Source organism: Camellia sinensis, chromosome 5, assembly GCF_055761805.1.
Source record: "Camellia sinensis isolate YWXY chromosome 5, ASM5576180v1, whole genome shotgun sequence".
In the NCBI taxonomy this organism is placed as follows: Eukaryota; Viridiplantae; Streptophyta; class Magnoliopsida; order Ericales; family Theaceae; genus Camellia; species Camellia sinensis.
In genome coordinates this window covers 195,820,915-195,841,750 of record NC_138965.1, presented here as the reverse complement: position 1 = coordinate 195,841,750, position 20,836 = coordinate 195,820,915, and the positions used below count along the sequence as shown (strand labels likewise).

At 34.3% G+C, this 20,836-nt stretch overlaps 1 long non-coding RNA gene across 1 annotated transcript; it reads left to right on the top strand.

Annotated features, from left to right (window-relative positions):
* The first annotated feature begins 15,559 nt into the window (after positions 1–15,559).
* Positions 15,560–19,996, top strand: LOC145791109 (uncharacterized). The gene is made up of 3 exons (XR_014330775.1): positions 15,560–15,921; positions 17,574–17,692; positions 19,815–19,996. It is a non-coding gene; the product is annotated as an uncharacterized LOC145791109 (long non-coding RNA).
* The last annotated feature ends 840 nt before the right edge of the window (positions 19,997–20,836 follow it).

Genomic DNA, 20,836 nt, shown 5'->3' with positions numbered 1-20,836 from the left:
GATCCCTCAGCTTCTCCCTAGCTGCTGCTGATAAGAACCTCTCCTGAAAAGCATTCACAAACGCCTCCCAAGTACCACCAACACGAGCTTTCTCGTATTTCCACCATTGACCCGCATCTCCCTTCAGTTGAAAGGATGCCAAGGTCACTTTCAGTGCTCCGTCCTCGATGCCAAGCATCTCAAACGTCTTCGTTGTCTGTTCGAGCCATTCATCTGCCTTAAGCGGCTCTTTAGTATCCCCGATAAACTCATCCGGATTACACCGAAAGAACTCCCTCTTCAAGAAGGAAGGCCCTGTCTCAGCTGCCTGATTCCCAGCTCTAAGAATACCCAAAGCTCCCGCTATCTCTCTGGCCAAGGCACCCATAGCCTGCTGACCCACTGGCTCGACCACATTGGCCTGCCCAACTCCCTCCTGCACTGCCGGGATCTCACCCTGTAACGGTACTTCCTGCCTCGCAGGTCTACCACGCCTAGCACCTCTTCCTCGTCCTGATATCCTAATAAAGGTAACACAGAACGTTAGCACATTCATAGGTGTGCCGAAACTAAACACTCACGTCCTAATGCATGGACAAGTGTAATTCACTCCACATAAGCACATAAACACATAAGCACTTACGAACTTCATTTCCGGATAATGATAGTCCCAAGACGTTACTAGAGTTCCGGTTAGAAACAGCATTGATCAAGTGCTTTTCCAACAAGACTTCCAGAAACTCAAGGATCCAATCAACATCCAAGAAATTAAATCCCATACCCACATAGTCACATAAGCATGTTATCACTTAAGCACATAGCATATGATACCACATCTAAGTCTCTATCAAGCGAGACAAACCCATTGTGATCCTAATCACTTCCCACGTACCCAAAGTATTCGAACCCGGTACGCTCTGATACCAAGTTGTAACGCCCTCAAAATAATAACATTAAACCCATCAGATAAGACATGCATTTACATATAAACTAACCGCATTCCTTTCATTCATTAGAATTCCAAGACATAAGTATTACATGTTAACCTCATAACAAAATGCCCTACGGGCTTACAGCTTTCCAAGTTAACACTTGGTTACAACAAAGAGTTCTAACTCGTTTACACATTAAGCCCTTGGCTTGAAATTACATGTAATACATCAACAGTAAAACGACAAAACTATGTCCGCCACTAGCCTCCCAGCTATGTCCTTGGAGGTAGCATGCTTCCTGCACCTGAAAATGATATTCCCATATAGGGTGAGCCACAGCCCAGTAGAAATACACTAAACCAACCATGGACAATGACTAAAACATTAGCAATTGATAGTTGGTCAACACTGATTCAATCACATAAATTACATATTTATGTCAACGACTTACAAGTCCCAATTACTTTTCATTTTCCCTTTTTCAACAGATAAGCATGCTAGCTCTATCATCATTTCCACAGATATGTATAAAAACTATATCTCACATTCAGATAAGTATAAAAGCTATATCCACATTCTCAACAGATATGTATATCAACAATATCCACAGATAAGCATACAAGCTGTATCCACACTCTACAACAGATATGTATATCAACAATATCCACAGATAAGCATACAAGCTGTATCCACACTTCACTTCACAAAGATAAGCATATGAGCTCTATCTTCACTTCTCTAGGCAAGCATATGAGCTCTGTCTACGGAGTACATCCCCTATCTCCTCCAAATACCTATCCGGTTTAGAGGTCCATCCCCTATCTTCCCCTAAACCGCGGAGTACATCCCCTATCTCCTCCTCTACACATAACGTATATAAACACATTGGTTCTATATACAATCACACAATACAAACAATTAATGTATTCTAGCAACTGTCAAGTTCCATAACACATTCCATTGATTAGTTTCAGTTTGCCTAATCAACATACATTGTCTACAACAATCACGACTATCCTCCACCGATAGCCCAAAGCAGTTATTTCTAAAACAGAAAATAAATGCACAAATGGATATTCAATCAACATTTCATTTCCTCATTTCTCATCAATCAATTATCCCAATTAATTAAACAATGCAATTAGACCATTTTCCATAATTACCATTTCAACCCTTAGGTCCCATTTTCTTCAATGATTCAGCAATCATTCCATTTTTTTCATGCTAAACATGCATCTAGGTTTATTATGAATAAAACCCCAACTTTTTGTAAAATTACACAAAAGCCCCAAACTTTCACAAAATTACCAAACCAAGCCCAACATCTCAAAATACCAAAATTTAAAGACAAAACCCATAGAGAGGAGTAGGATATCCCTACCTCGAAGTTTAAGCCACAAAGGAGATGAAGACTCCAAGATCAACTTGCTCCAAATCCAAACTTTTTCAGATTAAATCGAAGCTCTCAACGCCCTCTATCTTTTTAACAAAGGCCCTAGGCTAGATTCACACCTTAGGGAGATCAAATCTTAGAGAGAGTGCAAGTTTAGAGAGAGAGAGTGTCGGATTTAGGGTTTAATCAAAGAAAGGGACTGAAAAAGTGATGTTTTAGACGCTGCTGTCCGCTGATATAAAACACGCTCGCTCGAGCGAAGGATTGGTCGCTCGAGCGACCAGACACAGAAAACTCTCGCTCGAGCCAAGAAGTTCTCGATCGAGCGAAGAAAAACCCAGACCGCTCGAGCCACGAAAAGCTCGCTCGAGCCAGAAACTACAACTCTCAGGTCCAGAACCGGGGCAACACTACTCCTCGCTCGAGCGACAAACTCCTCGCTCGAGCGAAGGACCAAAAATCTGGGCAGCAACACTAGGCTCCCAAACGCAACCAACCTGTAACAAACCTGCCCAACACATCCCATAACTCAAAATACAAAGTAAAGAGGATGCAAACTAGGAAATAAACAACTACCAACCTTCACGGACACATGTCCGGATCATTGTACAACAAGGGTAAACCCGGGATCGCTATAGACTTCGTGGTCGGGCTACCACAGTTAGTTTCAAAAAATGATGCAATATGGGTTATAGTAGATCGATTAACAAAGTCGGAACATTTCTTACCAATCAAAATCACGTACTCCCTTACTGAGTTCGCTACTTTGTACATCAAAGAAATCATTCGATTGCATGGTACTCCAGTTTCAATCATGTCTGGCCGAGACCCCTGCTTCGTATCTCACTTCTGGAACAAATTGCAAGAAGCTTTGGGAACAACACTGAAGTTTAGCACTGGTTATCACCCACAAACTGATGGACAATCTAAAAGAGCAATCTAAACTTTGGAAGATATGTTACATGTGTGCGTGCTAGACCTCAAAGGAAATTAGGATGATCACCTACCGTTAGTGAAATTCGCCTATAACAACAGCTACCAAGCAAGCATTGGAATGGCACCATACGAAGCATTGTATGGAAGGAGTTGTCGGTCACCTTTGTGTTGGACAGAAGTCGGGGACAGGAAACTGTTAAGCCCTGAAATCGTGCAAATAATGAGTGATTAAATTCAACTCATCCAACAGCGAATTCGCACTGCTCAAAGCCGCCAAAAAATCTCTGCGGATACGCAGAGACGAGATTTGGAATTTCAGGTAGAAGAGCACGGTTTCTTAAAAATCTCACTAACAAGGGGAGTCATTCGATTTGGAAAATGAGGGAAGTTGAACCCACGTTACGTCGGACCATTTGAAATACTGAAAAAGATTGGCCTTGTAGCATATCATCTTGCTCTTCCACCAGAATTGTCCAATGTTCACAATGTGTTCCACGTTTTAATGCTTCGACGATATTTTTGAGATCCAAAGCATTTTGTTGATTATGAAAACCTGGACACTCAAGAAGATCTTTCTTATGAAGAACAACAGTGCAGATTCTCGATCGTCGTGATCAAGTTCTCTGAAACAAGACTATACCCCTTGTAAAAGTCTTATGAAGGAATCATTGAATCGAAAAAGCTACATAGGAAGCCAAAAATCAAATGCGGGCCAAATATCCATACCTCTTCGAAAATCAAGGCACGTCAAGTTTGACGACAAACTTCTATTTAGGAGGGGAGAAATATGACACCCTAAATGTTTAATTAAATACCATGAAAATATATATATATATATATATATATATATATATATATAAATAATATTAAAGTATAATAAAATATGGAATGGTTAATAAAGTGAAATGTAAAAAAGAAAAGAAAAATGGGATATACCCGTCCTGTCACCACCCTAGCACGTAGGGTGGTGAATATGCATATTTAGCTAGGATAAGTCACCTAGGGAAGGAGCAGATGGCAAATGGATTAAGTGACATGTGGTGGCAAAACTTGCCACATGACTATGCATATACCCCTATAAATAGTGAGTCGCTGAACTTTGGAAAGGAACAAAAAGATACATAGATACAGAGCAAGTGCAACATACTAGTAAACAATAACAGGAAAGTAAAGGCTAAGGGTTAATAATGAGGTGAGTAATATTATATTTTGATTCACTACAATATATTTTATGAATGTTTTGAGTTATCACAATTTATTTTATATTTTATGAATGTTTTGAGTTATCACAATTTATTTTATATTATATTTTGATTCACCACAATATATTTTATGCTTTATAGTTATGTTAATGTGTTAATTACGTGGATTATTTTCTGAACTCTATTTGCTTAAATTGAAACCCATGGATATGTTTGTTTAACTTTTAAAAATTATTTGATAATGATTTTATAAACATTAGTTTTGAATAAGTACTATCACGGAGGTCCCATGCCTTGAGGACTTAAATAATTATTGGCCATCTGAATTGTCACTTTAGTGACCCTATGACAATCTCATGCCTGGGGGACTAAAATAACCATTGGCCCTCTAATTAGTCACGTTGTGACCCTCTGTCTGCCATGGATCCATTGACCCTCTATTTTATTATGCACTGTGGTTATGATTGTTTCATATGATTTTGAATTATATGTCTGTTATTAAAATAATTAATTCGAGCTAAACTATTCTTTGTTTAGCCTAAGTAATTATCCATGATGATTTATATATACCCTTATACTCTTAGTATAATATTTCTCACTCTGTCATGTGCTTATAGCTGTTAAAACCCCTTTCAGGTGAAGAAATTTAAGGAATGACAGTTTTATCTCATGGATCAAAACCTCAAATTTGATATAAATATCATGTTTTTCTTTCCTTCTTGTAATCATCATATAACATCATTACAATAATAATAATTTCCACGTACGCTTCGGATATTTATCAACGCCTTTTATTTTATTTCGCTGCATTATTTAATTTAATAACTTGGAATTAGAATTAGCTAATTGTGAATCCAGCCTTGGTCGCTAGTATGGGCCGTGACAAAATCTTTTGAAACCTTAACCCGTGTGTATCTTTCTCTCTTTCTATCTCTGAAAATCATAGTCAAACAACTGAAAGGACTATAGCATGTAAGCAATATAAATATTTAGGGATATTCTAGTCTTTTCCATCATTCTGTCATATCCTATCACTTTTGCACTTTAGTCAAAATCACAGGGTGTTTATGAGTATAGTTATAAACATCAAGAGGTGATGTGAAAACACGTTAAACCACATGGAGTAAAATGTAACTATCCCAAAAATAAATAAATAAATAAAATTAAGCTGCATCAAACGGTCACATTATAATTTTGGTTTTGGGCTCTTATGGAAGCTTGTTAATAAAATGAAAGGTCATCAATTTCAACAACTTAACAAGGGGTGCAACATGGCGATAGCCCATCTCAAAAAAACAAAAAACAAAATTTAAGCGTGGACAAGATATTTTTGAATGGAGCAATTATGGGTTAATCTTATGCATTTTTATTATATCACTATATATTTTATGATTTAAAAAATGTAATGTAATATGGTCATAAAATGTATAACATTGGAACTTTTTGAATATATTTGAATTATAATGGGATAGAGTGCTCCGGTCTTGAACCACTGTAAAATGAATTTTATCTATAAAATAATTAGTATAATACCCGTGCTATGTACAGGTATAAATAAATAATCAAAAAATAATTTTTAAAATTAAATAATAATTCAAAAATTAAATAATAATAATTTTTAAATTTTATATGTTTTTATTAGAGTTATACATAACATAAATTTGTTTATTCTTATGTCATTAATTGTGTATTTTAAATTCTTAATAAAAAATACATGTCATAATTTAATTTGTAAAAATTAAAGAATAAATCACAAACATTAATCTTAATTTATCATATGGTAATAGTCAATTACATTTGTCAAAATATTAAAAAAATTTTATGTTTTGTAAAGTCAAAAAATTTGTCTTATCATGCATCAAAATTATATGAGGGACTTACGTATAGGTCCTACTAAATAGATTTATTGTCTAATTGATCCTATGATAATTAATAGTATTTTTTATACATTATTAAAAAACGTCACTAATTGTTAATTTTCAAGGACAGTTTAAAAATTTTGTCACAAAAAATGTCACTAATTATAAGAGATTGTTTGGGGTGTTCTAAATAAGTGTACTTTTTGTCTTTTTTGGCTAAAAAATTAAGGAAAAAAATATGAATGTTTGGGTTAGCTTTTTGACTTTTTACGAAAAAATGTGTGTTGAAAAATTGTATAAATAAATATATAGGAGAAGTTAGTGAAAATAGCCTGTACAGTTTGGCAGAGTAGTGGGCTAATTAGGAGATAGGAAATGGTTGCCTCCTTTTCGGGCTTGAATTGGACAGTATTGTTCGGTCCATGGGGGGCCACCACGGGTCCCGTTTTACTAATTGGAACCGTTCAATGTATAGATTTCGTTGAGTACTATATGCTTGTAAAAAATCACGTAGATCAGATATCGATAGCTATCTGATCGTGTAGTTTTTGGTCAACTGTTAACTATAACACCATCTATTTTTTTATACAAAACTGATTTGATCATGTAGTTAGATATATCTTATCAACGTGATTTTTTATAAGTATATAGAACTCAGCGATTTCTACACATTGAACGGTTCAGATTATCAAAACGAGACCAGTGATGGACCCTCATTGGCTGAACATCACAGTGTTTTTTCTGCACCCCGCCTATGCAATTTTTCTCAAAAAAGCAGCAAAGTTTGTGGGGGAGACAGGCACCAATTGTAATAATTAAGTGTAAAATTATTTTTTTTTAATATTTTTTTTGGTGAATAGTGAAAACTTTTTAACTTTTTAAGTAACTTTTTGGCTTTTTGACTTTTTTCATGTATCCCAAACCAGGCCTAAGTTTTAACGACAGTTTAAAAAAATCGTCACAAAAAGGTCATCAATTTTCAACTTTCAGTGACAGTTTTAAAAATTCACCACAGAAAAACGTCACTAATTGTAAGTTTTAGTGACAATTTATAAAATCATGACAAAAAAGAGGTCACTAGTTGTCAATTTTATATGTAAAAAATCGTCATAAAAAATTATTCTTAGGAACGATTGTATTAGGATATATTTTTAATAGGACTTTATGAGAATTAAATTCAATTATTAGGACCTATTGACAGTTTATCCAAATTAATAATTTGTCTTATGTCATAACTCTTTCATAAAATGAATTAGGATTGACTTGTAGTGTTAAACTTTTGCTAGAAATTATTCGATTCAATATTTACGCCAACATGACTTTCAATTAATTATTAAAAATTGTCTTCATTTATGCACAACTTATATATCGTTTGACATATTTATTTATTAAATTGATAAATAGATATTTATAAATATTTTTTATAATAAAAATAAGAAATATAGATATATTTTATGCATACGTATTAAAAATTTTGAACTTAGGTTAAAAAAATTATATATTTATGTTTAAAACTATTAAATGAATAGTTACGTATATTTATGTATGAAAAAATTACCTAAGAGAGAGCCGCCCTAAATTATAGATCACATTGTACTCCTAATCTTACACTTAATTTAAAAAATTGATTGGTTAATCAGTAAAAATATTTTATAATAATAAATTTAAATTTTATGTTTAAATTATATCATAGTTTGTCATATTGTGACCGGTATGAACTAGTTTAGAGGTTTTAATATTAGATTAAACACTACAAAGTAGCCTAAAGATAAAAATTTGATTGTAAGTAATATGAGATAAATACATGTGGTTAGATAGTTATAAAATATATGTCTTATATTCAACACTTGTATAGTAAAATCTGCATTTTGAAAAAATCTCAACCACACATTACTTTTCTAAATTAATTCTTCTCCCAAACTATTCGCTATTCTTTTAAATAATACTTATCTTTTCAAAACTCACCCAAATAATATTCTGTTATTTTTGTTGCCACTATGCTCACCACCTTCACTAATCACTATGCAACTCCATTTTAATTTTTTATATTTGCAAATATAAAAAGACAACGTTTGGAAAATATAAAGGTACGGCTAGAATTCGAAAGAGTTAAAAATAAAAAATGGGAGAAAGGCATGATTTTAGGTAATCTTATTCCATATATGGGTCATATGTCTTTTTAAAATTCATAAATTATGGGATAGTGTTCATTATTTTAAATTTTTATTTATTGATGAGCAAGCTAATTAAATATATATTTTTTAATTTTTTACAAATTAAAAACAAAAACAAAAGTGGAGCAATTGACTTAGGATTGAACATATAATGAGGCAATTATTCGTGTTATTATTCTAATTCAATTCTAACCTACTCAAACAACCAATGTTTATTTATATTAAAGAGACTATAATGCAAGGGTTGGGGGTAATTTTATTTTCACACACGAAATTTTTTTTTTTTTTTGATGCATATATTTAATGAAAACTTTTTCAATACATACATTAAAAAAATAAAAAAAATCTCAATACATATCTATTTATTTCAATAATATCTTTATATTGAATTTCAAAATCCTATTTTTTCTTCTATCCACCCACCCCTTTTTTGCCATCATTTCTGCCACTCTTAGCCCTCCATACCACCACCACCATTCCCATTTCATCCACTTCCATCCTAAACCTCCTCAATCAACCTCGAAAATTAGTAATTCGCAATAGAGAACTTGTGAAAGTATATGATTCATGGCAAAAGGTAGTTGCAAGTGGATGGAAAATGAGACGGTGAAAAGAGATGGTAGAGAAGAGAGGTAGCGCTAGCGATGAAGGATGATTGTGATGTCTTAGAATTAAGTTTTGGATGAAACACTACAAGAAAATACACAATTGGCGACCACTTTTGCCGACTAAAAATATTTTGGTTGCCAAAAGTTGTGCAATTGGCGACCAAAAATTATGTTAGTCGGTAAAAGTACAATATTTAGCTACTAAATTTTTTTAGTCGGGGTATATTAATTTTTGGCGACTAAAAAAAAAATTAGTCGCTAAAAATCTCACAATTGGCGACTAAAAAAAAATTAGTCGCTAAATTTGCCACAATTGGCGACTAAAAAAATATTTTTGTTGCTGTATATATAGTTTTGGCAACTAAAATAATTTAGTCGCTGAAAGAAAAATAGAAATTTATTTTTTATCTTTTGCGACCAAAAGTTTGGTCGGCAAAACCTTAATTTCAGCGACTAAAAATTAGTTTGGTCGCGGTATATATAGTTTTGGCAACTAAAATAATTTAGTCGCTGAAAGAAAAATAAAAATTTATTTTTTATCTTTCGCGACCAAAAGTTTGGTCGGCAAAACCTTAATTTCAGCGACTAAAAATTAGTTTGGTCGCGGTATATATAGTTTTGGCAACTAAAATATTTTAGTCGCTAAAAGAAAAATAAAAAATTATTTTTTTTCTTTCGCGACCAAAAGTTTGGTCGGCAAAACCTTAATTTCAGCGACTAAAAATTAGTTTGGTCGCGGTATATATAGTTTTGGCAATTAAAATATTTTAGTCGCTGAAAGAAAAATAAAAAATTATTTTTTATCTTTCGCGACCAAAAGTTTGGTCGGCAAAACCTTAATTTCAGCGACTAAAAATTAGTTTGGTCGCGGTATATATAGTTTTGGCAACTAAAATATTTTAGTCGCTGAAAGAAAAATAAAAAATTATTTTTCATCTTTCGCGACCAAAAGTTTGGTCGGCAAAACCTTAATTTCAGCGACTAAAAATTAGTTTGGTCGCGGTATATATAGTTTTGGCAATTAAAATATTTTAGTCGCTGAAAGAAAAATAAAAAATTATTTTTTATCTTTCGCGACCAAAAGTTTGGTCGGCAAAACCTTAATTTCAGCGACTAAAAATTAGTTTGGTCGCGGTATATATAGTTTTGGCAACTAAAATATTTTAGTCGCTGAAAGAAAAATAAAAAATTATTTTTCATCTTTCGCGACCAAAAGTTTGGTCGGCAAAACTTTAATTTTAGCGACTAAAAATTATTTTGGTCGCGGTATATATAGTTTTCGCAACTAAAATATTTTCGTCGCTGAAAGAAAAATAAAAAATTATTTTTTATCTTTCGCGACCAAAAGTTTGGTCGGCAAAACCTTAATTTCAGCGACGAAAAATTAGTTTGGTCGCGGTATATATAGTTTTGGCAACGAAAATATTTTAGTCGCTGAAAGAAAAGTAAAAAATTATTTTTTATCTTTCGCGACCAAAAGTTTGGTCGGCAAAACTTTAATTTTAGCGACTAAAAATTATTTTGGTCGCGGTGTATATAGTTTTCGCAACTAAAATATTTTCGTCGCTGAAAGAAAAATAAAAAATTATTTTTTATCTTTCGCGACCAAAAGTTTGGTCGGCAAAACCTTAATTTCAGCGACTAAAAATTAGTTTGGTCGCGGTATATATAGTTTTGGCAACTAAAATATTTTAGTCGCTGAAAGAAAAATAAAAAATTTACTTTCACTCATCACTCTTTCTCTCTCTTTCTATCTATCTGTCTCTCTTTTTCTCTCTGTGTCTCTATCTCTGTCTCTCTTCTCTTTCTCTCTCTCATTCATCACTCTTCTCTGTCTGTCTGTCTCTCTTCTTTTTTTCTCTCTCACTCATCACTCTTCTCTATCTCTCTCTCTGTGTCTCTCGTTCATCTCTCTTTTCTCTATCTTTCTCATCCCTCGTTTCTCTTTGTCTCTCTTCTCTTTATCTCTCTCGCTCATCTCTCCCTGTATCTCTCTCGTTTATCTTTTTCACTCTTTTTCTCTCTCTCTCTCTTTGTCTGTCTCTTTTCACCTATTTTTTTTATCTTCCTCTCTCTATTCTCTTTCTCTCTCTTACTCATCACTTTTCTCTCTCTGTCTATTTGCCTATCTGTCTATCTGTTTGTCTCTCTCTCTGTGTCTCTCACTCATTTATCTCTTTTCTCATTTCTCTATCTCTCTCTGTCTCTTTCGTTCATCTCTGTTGTCTCTATCTCTCTTGCTCATCTCTCTTCTCTCACTCTCTCTCATCTCTCTTTTCTCTCTGTCTCTATTGTTCATCTCTCTCTTATTTCTATCTCTCTCTCTCTGTCTCTCTCGTTCATCTCTCTTCTCTCTATGTCTCTCTCGCTCATCTCTCTTATCTCTATCTCTCTCTTTCTATCTCGTTCATCTCTCTTCTCTCTCTGTCTCTTTTTCTGACTCTCACTCTTTATCTCTTTCTCTCTTTGTCTTTCTCTCTCTCTCTTTGTCTCTCTCTCACTCATCACTCTTCTCTATCTGTCTGTCTTTGTCTCTTTTTCTCTTTGTCTATCGCTCATCTCTCTTCGCTCTATCTCTCTCATCTTTTTTCTTTCTCTATCTCTCTTATTCATCTATCTTTTTTCTATCTCACTCTCTGTCTTTCCTACTCATCTTTCTTCTCTCTTTACCTCTTTCTTTTTCTATGTATTTCTCTCGATCATCTCTTTTCGCTCTCTTTCTCTCTCTTTGTTTATCTCTTATTCATCTCTTGTTTCTCTCTGTCTCTTTCTCTTTCCTACTCTGTCTCTGCCTCTGTCTTTGTCTCTTTCTCTCTCTCTCTATCTCTCTCTCTATCTCTCTTCTCTCTCTGTCTCTTTCGTTCATCTCTCTTCTCTCTATCTATCTTGTTCATCTTTATTCTTGAGCTCTCTCGCATCTCTGTCTCATCTCTCTTCTCTCTTTGTCTCTCTCGTTCATCTCTTTTCTCTCTATCTCTCTCTCTGTCTCTCTCGCTCATATCTCTTCTCTCTATCTCTCTCTCTGTCTCTCTCGTTCATCTCTCTATTTCTCTCATTCATCTCTCATCTCTCTCTGTCTCTTTTTCTGTCTCTTTCCCTCTTTGTCTATTTCTCTCTCTCTCTCCTCTTTCTCTATCTCTTTTTTTGTCTCTCACTCTCTATCTCTTTTTCTCTTTGTCTCTCTCTTTTTCTCTCTCTCTTCTTTTTCTCTCTCTCACTCATCATTCTTCTCTGTCTGTCTGTCTTTGTCTCTGTCTCTTTTTCTCTTTGTCTCTCGCTCTTTGTCTCTTCTCTTTATCTCTCTCATCTTTTTTCTTTCTCTATCTCTCTCACTCGTCTATCTTCTCTCTCTCTCTCTGTCTCTTATGCTCATCTTTCTTCTCTTTCTATCTCTCTCTTTTTCTATGTCTTTCTCTCGATTATCTCTTTTCGTTCTCTTTCTCTCTCTCTTTGTCTATCTCTAACTCATTTCTTATTTCTTTCTGTCTATGTCTCTATCTCTTTCTCTCTCTATCTCTCTCTCACTCATCACTCTTCTTTCTCACTTTCTCTCTCTATGTCTGTCTCTCACTTTTCTCTCTCTCTCTCTCTCACTCACCCACTCATCTGTCTGTCTGTCTCTCTATCTCTTTTTCTCTCCCCTCTCTCTCTCTATATATATATATCTCTCTTTCTCTCTCTCACTCATTACTCTTCTCTCTCTCTTTCTCTTTGTGTGTCTGTCTGTCTCTCTCTCACTCATCACCATTCTCTCTTTATTTCTCTCTGTGTGTCTGTCTGTCTCTCTCCCCCATTGTGTTCACCTTGCCCACTCTCTCTCTCCCATCTTTTCTATTTACCGAGCTCTCTGTCTCTCTCATTCATCTCTCTTCTCTCTATGTCTCTCTAGCTCATCTCTCTTCTCTCTATCTCTCTCTCTGTCTATCTCATTCATCTCTTCTCTCTCTGTCTCTTTTTCTGACTCTCACTCTCTATCTCTTTCTCTCTTTGTCTCTTTCGCTTTCTCTCCCTCACTCGTCACTCTTCTCTGTCTGTTTGTCTTTGTCTCTGTCTTTGTCTCTTTTTCTCTTTGTCTCTCGCTCATCTCTCTTCTCTCTATCTCTCTCATCTTTTTTCTTTCTCTATTTCTCTCTCATTCATCTCTCTTCTCTCTATCTCTCTCTATGTCTTTCCTACTCATCTGGATTTCTCTCTATCTCTCTTTTTTTCTATGTCTTTCTCTCGATCATCTCTTTTCGTTCTCTTTCTTTCTCTCTATGTCTATCTCTCACTCATCTATTGTTTCTCTCTGTCTGTGTCTCTATGTGTTTCTCTCTCTGTCTCTCTCTTTCTCTGTCTGTCTATCTCTCTTTCACTCATCACTCTTCTCTCTCTATGTCTCTTTCTCTATCTCTTGTTCATTTCTTTTTGTTGTCTCTCTCTCTCTCTCTGCGTATGTGTCTATCTCTCGTTTTTTTTCTTTCTCTCTGTCTCTCACTCATCTCTCTTTTCTTTCAATCACACTCATCTCTTTCTCTGAGCCCATTGTTGTTGAAAGAGGAAAGAGTCAAAAAATGAAATGGGTCTCTCTTTCTCTCCTTCTCTCTCTCTGTCTCTCGCTCATTCTCTTCTCTCTCTCTCTTTCACTCATCTCTCTTCTCTATCTCTCTCATCTCTTTTCAAATATTTATTTTCAATTATAATGTGTATGATCCCATCGTCATAAATAATAATAAAAAATATAAATATTTTAGGCCTAGACAAACATGTTTTTTAGTTTATATTTTAATTTTTTTTAAACATTTTGTTCAAACCAAATGCGTTTGTAATTTATGTTTTTCTAAAAATAAACAAAAACCAATTTATAAAATTTATGGAAAATATTTTTCATTAAAATATTACCTCTACTTCTACCAAAGTAAAAAAATAAGAATAATTTTTTATTCATTAAAATAAAAATGAAACAAATAAATTTTCAACTTTAATTACTAAAAATAAAATAAAATCATTAACTATAAAAAAAAAAATTATTTTAACAATTTCTCGCTCATCTTTCTTCTCTCTCTATCTCTCTCTTTTTCTATGTCTTTCTCTCGATCATCTATTTTCGCTCTCTTTCTTTCTCTTTGTCTATCTGTTACTCATCTCTTGTTTCTCTCTGTCTCTGTCTCTATCTCTTTCTCTTTCTGTCTCTCTCTCTCTTTCTCTATCTCTCTCTCACTCATCCCTCTTCTCTCTCTCTTTCTCTTTCTATGCCTGTCTGTTTGTCTCTCACTCTTCTCTCTCTCTTTCTCTCAATGTGTCTGTCTGTCTCCCTCATTGTGTTCACCTTGCTCACTTTCTCCTTCCCCTCTTCTCTATTTACTGAGCTCTTCACTAGAAGAAAATACACTTTTAGTGACCACTTTGTCTCTCTCTCTCTCTCGCTCATCACTCTGTCTCTGTCTCTCTCTTTATCTCTCTTCTCTATCTATCTTTCACTCATCTCTCTCTCACCACCCATCTCCTCTACCACATTCACTACTACTGCAAATGTCATTCCACTACCAGCATTATTACCATTGTTGCCACTCCATCTCTACGACTACCATTACTGCCAGTATCGTTACCACTTCACTACCACTACCACCACTACTACTACTATTACCTCTCCTTTACCACCGCCACTCCATCTCCTCTACCACTACCACAACTTCATCATCAATCTCCTTCGCCACCACCACCACCACCATCACCATCACCTCTTATCCACCACCTTCACCACTACTGTCGCTCTCTCTCCTCCACCACCTTCACAAAAAAAATGGGCTACAAAAATCATATTTTTCATTGACCATAAAAAATTAATTTTATTTTAACGAAAAATATTTTTCATTAAAATATTACCCCTACTTCTACCAAATAAAAAAAAAAATTCATTAAAATAATAATGAAACAAAATTTCCCTTTTTTTTTCACTAACTCGCCCGCCCAAACTTAATTTCCCCCTTTTGTTTTTTCCCTCTGCCTTTCCCCCCATTTTTTCATTTCCTTTCAGGTTTACAGAGTCCTAAGTTTCGAAACAACACACTCTTTCTCTCTCTCTCTCACACACACGGAGGCGAGCGATGAGCGGCGAATATTTTAAAAGTATAATTCATTCTAATGTTTTTTAAAATTTTTCGATATACCAAACATAAATACACTTTAAAAGTATAATATTTGTAAAAAAAATATTTAAAAAATTCACTGAATACTAAAATAAAACAAATTCACTTAATACTAAAATATTTTAAAATGTCACTCTTATTTAAGTTCTAGGTATAAAAAGTTTTAGTTGTTATATATGGGTTATTTGCCAACAAATAACCAATTTAGATGATGTTTGGGAAGTGAGTTTTTATGTAGGTTTTTTTAGATGTAAGATATTAAAATGTCATTTTTTTTTTTTTTTTTTTGTGTTTGGGAAGATAGTTGGATTTTTTTGTGATTGGATGTGATATTTGTGAGAAAAAAAGTGAAATGATTATGGGGTTGGATGTGATATTTTGTTTGGATGTGTTTTTTTTTATTTTGCAACATTTTTGTCTTTTAATGAAAAAAATGAGAAAAAACCTAGGTAAAATTCTTCCCAAACACCACCTTAGTCGCCACAGGTCTAAAATTTGAGGGGGAAATTACTTTTTCATTTCGCGCCCTCTTCTACATTCTCTGTTTAAACAAACACAAAAGTCCTCTTCTCTCACACATCACCACCAAACCTCACCCCACCTCATCTCAGCACAGTCCCTTACCACCGTCGCTCACCGTAGCTCACCGTACATTGCACATCGGCACCGCCGCAGCCGCAAATCACCACCGCCACCGCCGCAGATCACAGGTTCTCTCTCTCCCTCTCTGTGTCGGTTGCCCTCTCTATCTCGCTCTCTTCTCTCTCTCTCTCTCTCCCTTCCTCTATTTCCCCAACTATCAACTCTTGCTATAGGGTTTTATATGATTTATACTAAATAATTTCGTGTTGATTTCTTAAACTGGTTTGATTTTGGGCAATACCCCTCATTTGGATATATCCCAAGGATTTATATGATTCTTTCTCAGATTTTCTTTTCTTATTTGACTGGCATATAAGATCTAGAATTCTATGAAAATAACAGGATTACATTTTAATAAATTACAACTATTATGAAACTTTTAAATCCTGCGTGGCTGTGTGTCGCCATCTCCTTTGTTCCTTTTAAAGAAAGGAGGCTCTAATCCCATTTATTTTGTCATTGTATTTTTTGATGCAATGTTTTGATGCTTAATGTGATCATCAATGATATGCTTTTTTTTCTAATTTCAAATTTTCAATCTTAGGTGGTATTTTTAAAGTTATAGTCAAACTCATTTATGCAAACAGCTTACAGAAGAAGATAAGGAGGACGTTAGAAACATGAAGGTTTTCTGGTGAATGCTTGCCATTTAAGTTGAACAGTTTGGGGCATGTGATCTGCACAAGCAGTCACACATAATCACACATACATACACACAAATGGAAAATTTATGTCATGCATAAAATTTCATGATTATTGTCTTTGTTATTATTATTTTAAGTTGCAGTGCATATGTGCTTGCATTTAGAGTTTCAAAATTTTAGGGTGCCTACCAAGTTGACACTAGTATACACACATGAAAGTTTATGATATTAATTTATCGTGCATAGGATACACAATAGAATGCTCTTCATCGAGTTGAACTGGTAATGTAGTGTCAGCAGGCCTAAGCCAAGCTGGTTGTACAGTTGATGTGCTTGTGGGATGGAAGCTGGTTTGACCTGCCTGAACCAGGCAAGCTTTTCCTTAACCAGCGTGTTGTGGTGGTCCAGTCAGTTCTGAAACTCTCATACTGCTATATTTTTCCTTCAACATGTGATTAGTAAGGTTTGAACTCAAGTAGAGAGTGTAATAGCTTAATACATCCGCTATTAACCCAGATGAACTTATTACTGGAAGGCTGTGATGTGGTTAGCTATCATTTTGCTTGATTGACTATGAAAAAGATTGTGTATATGTGAAGAGATTAGGAAAATACATAGACATGCGTACCCATATGCACACAAGCTTGCTCTTTTGTCTCCTTAATACAAGGCACCATCAGTGATGTCCCCATTGTTCATGCACATTGCCTCCAAACATAGGATCCCCACATTTACAGATCCCCATTTAACTTAAGGATTTATTACTAGAGATTTAAAAGGGGTGTTGATGACTTGTGGCTTCTAGTTGTTTTTCTTTGTTTTCATTTGTCTCCTTTTACACTTGTAAAACATGTGTATGTGTGAAGATGAGAATTGAGAAATGATATGGTTGAATGTATGTTTCATTGTATGAGATATTGCCTGCTCTGGTTTTTGATGTTTTGCATCACACATAAGTTTCTTGGTCAGTCTAGACTTTTCATATTTCAGTGACTGCTGCTTTCAGTTTTTATCATATTGCAGAGTAATTTGACAATTTAATTTTTAGATATGTAAGTAATTATTCTGCCATTCAGATTTATTATGCCACTAGACTTGGGTGCAAAGGGAAGCTGTCAAATTGGTGGAAATGTCTCAACTAATGCCGGTGGTTTGCGCTTTGTCCGTTATGGATCACTCCATGGGAATGTACTTGGTAAGGACCCTTTTTCTTATGTTTTCAGTGTACTCCCATTTCTATCAAGAAACTTATACTGAAGTCATTAAGGTGATAATTGCTTTGTTATCAGTCTCTTTAGGTATATCACTTTGTAGGCAACATGCATGCAGTAAAAATGTGTGAAGTTTTACTACAGCAATTTTGGACTCAGATAAGAGGAGAGAAATAGCCATAATTTAATATATTTAATTTGCCTTGTGTACAGAATGGCTGTACATCATCTGTAGGTTGAAGGATGAGAATTGAGAAGCAAATCTATTTTCACCTCATATTCACATTAAATTATGTATTTCCAATTTGGTTTACGGGTTACTCTTTCGAATGGATACTCATGCAGAATACCTTTATGCTTAAGGTTGTATCAAATATGGAATGTCAATGTTTTTCCCTCCACGTTGGGAACACAATTTGCTGATATTCGGCTTTTCAACAAAGCATTAGAAATCTGTATCTCTCATATAGAGAGAAGGGTTTGGGAGGATACTATCAAAATGAGTCACCAGAGCTATCCTGGATTCCTGCAGAGACTCTATCTGTGTGTCAAAGCGGAGCATCTAGTATGGTGGTTCAAGATGAGAGTTAGAATCACTGGATGCCTTTTGTGATTTAGTATATTGCCTTTCAATTTACGTGGATGGGGAAGAAACTGAGTTGTGAAGCCTCTAGGAGTGTTATATTAGTGGGAATTCAACTTCTTATAATCAGTAGTGCCATTTTCCATGGTAGATTTACATATAAAATTTTCTACTTACAGATAAATCACTGATTAGGCTTATTAATTTTGTTGTTGTGATTTCGAATATGGGACAACTAACTACTTAAAACAAATTAAGCTAAATTGCAGACAAGATGTTTTTGTTCTATCCATAGATCGCTGACTTTGTGATTAAAACACTGTTTATTAATTTTGAGGTTGTGAATTTGCGAACCTAAAGACAACCACTCTGAACAAATTATGTTAAATCAAGTCCATACCCTATCCACCGGTCCCAAGTATCAATAAAGACTAAACTTGACATAGATAACTACACGAAGTCTTTGCTCCCTCAGTGACTTCTAATTTCATTGAAGTTAAGTGCATGAATTCTAATTTCATTGAAGTTAAGTGCATGCAGAATCATCTTCGTAAATTAGCTAACATGCCATTGTAAAATTTCAAAGCAAGATATTGCCCTTTAAAAGTTTCATCAGTGTCAAAATCATCATCATCATCATCATCATCAAGATATCAATATTCATTCAAACAAAGACAGCTCTTTATTGGGTTGTAGCTTGCATGTTCATGCCGTGAAATGTGAAAACTCATCATAAGCTAAATCTCAGTGCTTGGTCAAGTAGGATCTTAGTTGTTTAGTTATCTAAATTGTGAAACTTTAGAGAATCCTATAACATTTAGTTTTGAAATTTCTACTAGTTTTGTCATGATTATTAATTGAAAGTGTCTTTAGTGCATTGTCGCTTTATTTTGTTTGTCATGAGCACCATTTGTGTGGTGTGATTGAGTTATATAAACCGTCTTGGTCCATCCATATATCAGGCTTGGGCCAAGTGTGGACTGGGACAATGACCCTCTTTTTAGGCGGATTTGGTGTATTTTCTGGATTTTTCTGTTCATTAGGATTGGACTGGCTTCGGAGGTTTTGTACTATCTCTTTTCTCTTTATCTCTCCATAGAATAATAATTCTAATATGGCCCCCAATTTAATGCTTTGTAATTTTCAATGTGAATCATGCCAAAACAAGAAGTTAATGTGAAAGCTACATGATAACGTATCTTTGTGTTAGCAAAGACTTTTTATTGGGTGTCCGGGCCTTGCCTCAATTAATTTTTAGGTATATATAGTCTTTCATTTAACTTAGTTTCCATTGTTGAAGCATAGGTCAATATTGGCATATTGTGGAACAATAGTTATAATTGATATATACATATGAATGATGTTTAATTTACAAAATGGTATTGATTGTCATTTAATTTGTTAATGTTTCCTTTACTTTCCATGTAGAAAAAATATTTTTTGTCCAATTTTACAATAAAGTTATGTGCAAATATTTTTAACCAAAAGTTACCTGACATTATTTTTCATTTTCTTTGGTACAGATGGATGATCTCGTGCACGAAGCTAAATTGTACAGGACTAATGGGCACTATAAGCATTTTTGGAAGGAATATATATTTTTGAATAGATGTGTATGGAAAATATTTGGGAGGAGTAGTAGTTATTTTTTTTGGATGAATGTGTATGAAAAATATTTAGATAGACTACTAGTGTATATATTTTTTGATAGCTGAGCATGGATAACAATTTAAAACATAACAACAACTAATTGTTATGTTTTAAATTGTTATGCTAGATGGATGTGACTTGGATAATTATATAGATTACAAGTGGATTTTTAATTGGAGGAATATGTATCTTTGAAATTACTTGTGGATGAAAGTTTATAATAGTTGATGACTTTCATTAAACAAGTTTAGGCTTGGATGATTTATATTTTGTCAATTGTTCATGATTCAGTTGATTTGAATGAAGCTTGCAAATTACATATTATATTGAATGAATTGGATGAATTATTATGAATTACATGTTTATTTTGTTGGATGTTGGCGACCAAATGTTGATCTTGTTTTTTTTGTTTTGGCGACCAATTGATTAGTTGGGAAAGATAACTAATATTTTTGCCGACAAAATAATTAGTCGTTAAAATTATTAATTTTGGCAACTAAAACGGAAATTGTCGTTAATAGGTCAATTGCCGATTAAAGTTTTAGTTGCGCAAACATTTTTTTTCGCGACTAACATATTTGGTGGTGGAATGTGACAATTGCCGACCAAATTTTTTTGGTCGTGGAATGTGCCATTTGTCGACCAAACTTGTTAGTCGTGGAATGTGACAATTGGCAACCAAATTTTTTGGTTGTGGAAACGGGCCTTAGTTGCCGACCAAACTATTTAGTCGTTAAATGTGCGAATTGGCAACTAACATATTTGGTCGGGAAAATATGACTTTTCGCGACTAAAATGTTTTAGCAACTAAATGGATTAGTCGCAGTAATTATATATTTAGCGACCAAAAATTTAGTCGGCAAATATGACTTTTCGCGACTAAAATGTTTTAGCT